We start from the raw sequence: 6,013 nt of genomic DNA on the forward strand, positions 1-6,013 counted from the left end.
GCACTGCCTGTGGCTGCAGTCCTGAAGGGCAGTGCCAGGCCTGGAGCAGATGGAAGCAGTATTGGCCGTGGTGAGGGTCAGGGCCCAGGACCAGGAGCAAGGGAGAGGTGACCAGAGTGCAGGAGCACAGGCATTGATGTGAAATGGGGAGGGTGGGCTGGGGAGAGTGGAGGGAACAGAACAGAAGCTCGAGGGCACTGGGATTTAAGGGACCCACGGAGGACCAGCCCACAAGTATGTTGGCACCTTCTGCCTCCTGGCCCCGAGATGTGTTTCTGATGCCCATGTTCCTATTCCCAGTCCTGAGTCTGCTGGAGGCTCGTGCTCTGCTGACCCAGCCCCTTTCCCAGGTCCGCGTCCCTCGCTCATGTCCTTGCACTCCAGGGAGCCTGAAATTGGGTAAACCCAAAACCCACCTTGCCTAATGGCAACTCCACCCCTCCTTCCAAGTCACATCATCTAGTTATAGGATAAGACCTCCCTTACATTTAAAAAAATGTGTTTAAGCTCATTTAAGTTTCCATCCTTTGTAAATGAAAGAACTCTAACACGTGTCCCAAGGCTAATGTCTCTTGGATGTCACTCTTGAGTCCTAATGTGAAAACTTTGTTTTAAAGATTTTTCCAGACAGGCATGGTGGTTCTCGCCTGTAATCCCAGTACTTTGGAAAGCCTAGGTGGTGTTATTGCTTGAGCTCAGGAGTTCAAGGCCAGCCTGGACAACACAACAAGACCCCGTCTCTACAAAATAAAAAAATTAGCTGGGCGTAATGGTGCACACCCAGCTACTCAGAACACTGAGGTGGGAAGATCAGTTGAGCCCAGGAGTTTGAGGCTGCAGTGACCTATGATTGCACCACTGCACTTCAGCCCGAATGACAGAAAGAGACTATCCATCTATCTATCTATCTATCTATCTATCTATCTATCTATCTATCTATCTCTATCTATCTATCTATCTATCTATCTATCTATCTATCTATCTATCTGTCTATCTATCATCTATCTATCTATTATCTATCTATCATCTATCTATCTATCTATCTATCATCTATCATCTATCTGTCTATGTATCTATTCTATTTCCAGTATCACCCAGACGCTTACAGTGCTCAAGCTCTGCCAGTTTCTCTGCGTATATCCTGTTAGTATTAGTCATCTATTATTGTGTAACTAATTACAGCAGTGCCCCCTTATCCATGAGAGATATGTGTCAAGACCCTCCCCTGCCCTGTGAATGCCTAAAACTGCAGATAGTACCAAACCCTATATATACCATGTTTTTCAACCTGATAACCAAGATGGCTATCAAGTGACTGATGGGTGGATATGCTGGACAAAGGTATGATTCGCATCCCAGGTAGGATGAAATGACACGGTTTTATCATGCTACTCAGAATGGCAAATAATTTAAAACACACATTAATGTATAACATTTTCAACTTAATATTTTCAGACTGCAGTTGACCAAAAGTAACTAAAACCACAGTAAGTGAAACCTCTGATAATGGGGGAGAACTGTACCTCAAAACAAAGTGGCTTAAAACAACTCTCAATGTTTATTATCACACAGTTTCTGAGGGTTAGGAGTCCAGAAGTGGCTTTGCTGGGCGGTTCTGGCTCAGAATCATGAGGCTGTGGTCAAGTGGTTGTAGTTGTGAAAGTGTAAGAATCAAAATGGAGTCACTAATGCTAAGAAAACCCTGACAAATAGAGCCAGGGAAGGCCATGAATAGAGGCTTCTCACGCTTGTATGCCTGGTAATGAAAAAGACTACAAAAACCACAACCTTGCACAGAGGCCATTACAACCTTACACAAAAAATACATCTGCAAGGACACCTGCCCAGCAAATGCGTCTCCAACCTTGAACTGCCATCACCCTTGTTACTGATTTTTGTAGCCAGGGATAATTATTTCGAGACAATTATGTAATCCTCCTCATTTTTCCTTTAAAAACTTTTGTCTTCCTTTACCTCCCTGAATATGCACATGATTTACTATGGCACACGTATTCCCATTGCAATGCTCTGGTCCCAGATAAACATCTTTTCTTTTAGAGAGCCTTTCTATATTTGTTATTTAGGTTAACACAGTCAAGTTGTGGGCCAGGGTTGCAGTCATCTGAAGGTTCAACTGGGGCTGCAGGACCTACTTGCAAGGTGGCTCACGTACGCAAATGAAAAATTGATGCTCCAGCCTAGGCAACATAGGGAGACCCTGTCTGTATAAATAAAAAAGTTTTAAAAAATCAGCTGGGCATGGTGGCTCCTACTTAGGAGGCTGAAGAGGAAGGATCTCTTGAGCCTGGGAGGTTGAGGATGCAGTGAGCCATGACTGCACCACTGCACTCTGTCTGGGAGACAAATTGGGATCCTGTCTCCAAAAAATAATTTATGCTGGCTGTTGGTAGGAGGCTTCAGTCCCCTACTTTATGGGTGTCTCCATGGGCTGCTTGAGCATCCTGCTGACATGGTGGTTGGCTTTCCCCAGAGAGAATGATCCAAAAGAGTGCCAGCTGGAAAGGGTAATGTCTTTTACGACCTGGCCTCAGAAGTGATTTACCATTATTTCCATAATATCCTATTGGTCACACAGGTCAGCTCTATTCAGTGTGGGTGAGGACTGAACCATGGCATGAATACCAGGAGGTGAGGATGACTGGGGACATCTTGGGGGATGCAGACTCTAGGCTACCTGGTGGTAGTGACTTGGGCACCCTCCTAATAACCCTGACATCCTGGAGAGAAAGGCCTACCCACCCCTGCCTGCATGAGCCAGCCCCATCTGGCTGTCTCTCCCACCCCTGTGAGTAGCTGCACCAACTCTTCCCCCAGAGCTGTGGGGCTGGTAGGACCCTGAGAACAGCCTCCAGCCCACCAGTCTAAGCTGGACACCATGGCAATGGACTGTTGTCCACTTCTCTCGTTGGCCATCTAGGGGGTATTACTGTAACTTTGGTGGACTCTTTGATTTCCTTCGCTGACAGAGTGACAGGCTGTGGGCCGGAGAGCCAGGGCTGAAGTCATATGTGGCAGGACATGGGCCAAAGCTCCTCTTCCTAACACAACTACTCCCAACAGCAAGTATACAGGAACTAGGACAATTTTTTAAAATCTCATCTTTAGAAAGTGTTGTAGGAAAGAGCACAGACACTGGACCAGATGGCCTCAAATCTTCAGGCCAATATTTGCTATTTTTCCTTGGCTAAGACAACAAAATATCCTGATTCTCAGTTTCCATATCTGTAAAATAGGGGCGATAATAGTTGTGTTAGTCCATTTTGTGTTGCTATAAAGGAATACCTGAGGCTGGGTAATTTCTAAAGAAAAGAGATTTATTTGGCTCATCATTCTGCAGACTGTACGAGCATGGCACTAGAAGCATGATGCCAGCATCTGCCTCTGGTGAGGGCTTCAGGAAGCATCTAATCATGGCAGAAGGGGAAGGGAGCCAGCGTGTCACATAGTGAGAGAGAGAGCAAGAGAGATGCCGGGCCTCTTCTAAACAACCAACTCTTGCATGAATAATAGAGTGGGAACGACTCATTCCTGTGAGGGAAGGCACCAAGCCATTCATGAGGGATCTGCTCCTATGACCCATACCACTCCTACTTCACCCCAACTTCAACACTGGGGATTGCATTTCAATATGAGATTTGGAGGGGACAAACATCCAAACCATATCAATAGTGCTGTCAAAAGATAAAATTACAGCAAACTTAGTTATATATCTAATTGTCTTTTATTCATAATTCATGAATCATGGCTGCCTCTACTCTACACAATAGAATGAGTTCTCTCACTAGGCCAAGCAGAGCAGTGAGCTTTGTAAGGTGGGAGTAAGGAAACAGAATAGTAGAAGAGAAGCTGATTCATTAATATCAGGTTACTTCAGGTTACTTTCTCATAAAGGTCAAAGAAGAGGCAACTTTCTTACTAGGTTGACTCTGGTAGACTGAAATTTTCTGTTTTCAGGAAAAAAAGGTCTGTTTTAGGATTTATCAGCTTCCTTAGAGTTTCAGTTTGATTATATGACATTTAGCATGAGTGACTCCATTTTGATTTTGTCTGTTCTGTTGGGGCCTAGTGCAGGGGCTTAGTCCACTGTTTTGTTTAACAATGCCTATCTCTAGTGTTTTAACCACCCGACAGGTTCTTCTTGCCTACTGCACAGATAGAGCTAATTTACTGAGACAGTGGCATGGCAGTAGAGAAAGAGTTTAATAAATACAGAACCAGCTAAGTGGAAGACAGGAGTGTATTAAATAAATAAATAAAGCTTAGAGCTAAGATTTTTAAAGAATTGTTTGGTGGACAGGGGCTAGAGAATGGAGAATGCTGATTGGTTGGAGATGAAATCCTAGGGGTGCGGAAAATGGTCCTTATGCTCTGAGTCAGCTTCTGGGTGGACATGTTGAGTCATGAATCATGGGTCCAGGTGGAGTCTGTAGGTTACCACAATACAAATTTCTGAAAAACATCTCAAAAGACCAATCCTAGGTTCTACAATAGTGATGTTGAGCAATGACTGGTTATCATCTAACTATGCCTACATTTTAGCAGAATTCAGGCCCTTCCCACATTTCTAATCCAGTAGGCTTTCATTAGTTTTACAAAGGTGGTTTCAGGGGTTAGTTTTAGGGAGGGACTATTATCATCCTTGCTTCAAAGTTGAACTATCAACTAAGTTCCTCCCCAGGTTTGCTTGGCCTGCGTTCAGGAAAGAGTGAGGAGAGCCAACCTGTGGGGCTGGAAACAAGATGAAGTCAGCCATGCTGGACTCTCTCACTGTCATCATCTTTGCAAAGGTGGTTTCAATGTTAAATGAGAAAATGTGTAAAGTCCCAGCTCACACCTGAGAATGAGGATGACTTTGTGTGATTATGATTGTTAAGCTTTAGGGCAGGGAGGGATGTAATAGCTGAGGCAGGATTGGAACCTGGCTCTGATAACTGGCTTCCTTCCCTTGGGGCTGCAGGAGCATCCTTGTCCCCTCCCTCAGTGTCTCCCCTTTCATTGGGTGCTGTCCACTACCCCAGGGAGCCTCTTGGTTCTCTCTGCTCTTTCCCACGCAATGCCTAGAGCTCATGCAGGTCATAGGGTTTCTTTTCCTGACGGAAACTAGGGCACCTCCCCTGCCAATCAATCACCTATCAATCCTTCCACTGTGTGGAGGGAGAAGTGCTGAACTATAGATTTACCTCCACTCCTCCTCTCCTGAAAATCCTTCCATGGCTCCTTCTGGTCTAAGGCGAGACCTGAAGGCACAGCCCTCCCCCAGGGTGCCAGGAGTCCCAGACTGTGGGGACAGGGAAGGGGCTTTTATCAAACACCTGCCCTTTCAGAGATCCTGATCTTCCTATCCACCCCCACACCTGCCCTTTTGATGTTCTGTTAGTGATGGGAGTGGGTCCTGCCCATCAGGGTAACCTGAGGCAGAAAGAGAAACAGTAAATACATTGAAAACTGCTGATTTACACTACAGATGCTACAGGATATCATCCCCAGTTCCTAACCTTCCAGTGCCTGAGATTCAGGGCTGACCCAGATGCGGACTATGATGTGCAGCTCCACAGCCTCACCCTGCTCCAGCCAGGCACATAGGAGGTTCTCAACAAACATTTGCTGAGCCACTGAACTTGCTTCAGAAGGGCTGCCTTGGACTGCTGAGTCCTTGACTTCCATTTCTCTGAGTGGTGGGTGCAGGAGTTTGGGCTGGAGGAAGCTGGGGCGGTTCTGTCCAGTGGAGCTGTGGTGGGAGGTTCATTACCTAGAAGCACAAGGTTCCTGGGGTGGCGGGTGGAGGCTGCTGTTTGCTTTAGTCTCTACTCAATCCCTGCTCACAGGTTGCCTGGCAACCATTGTTCATTTACTCACCATTGACTTTGAAAATAAAAATCAATTTCCTTTATGACGTGAGCCAGAGGGCCACATTAACCCCCAAGTTTAAGCAGTCCAATTTTATGCTCAAAGATTTATGAGCAAGGGTGTATACAGAGCACTATTTATAATA

At 45.7% G+C, this 6,013-nt stretch overlaps 1 long non-coding RNA gene across 1 annotated transcript; it reads right to left on the bottom strand.

Annotated features, from left to right (window-relative positions):
• Window positions 1-4,244: 4,244 nt before the first annotated feature.
• Window positions 4,245-5,808, bottom strand: LOC131381597 (uncharacterized). The gene is made up of 2 exons (XR_009210442.1): window positions 5,517-5,808; window positions 4,245-4,445 (listed from the first exon to the last, which is right to left on the bottom strand). It is a non-coding gene; the product is annotated as an uncharacterized LOC131381597 (long non-coding RNA).
• Window positions 5,809-6,013: the final 205 nt, after the last annotated feature.

This window comes from Hylobates moloch, unplaced genomic scaffold (genome assembly GCF_009828535.3).
Source record: "Hylobates moloch isolate HMO894 unplaced genomic scaffold, HMol_V3 SCAFFOLD_16, whole genome shotgun sequence".
Classification (NCBI taxonomy): Eukaryota; Metazoa; Chordata; class Mammalia; order Primates; family Hylobatidae; genus Hylobates; species Hylobates moloch.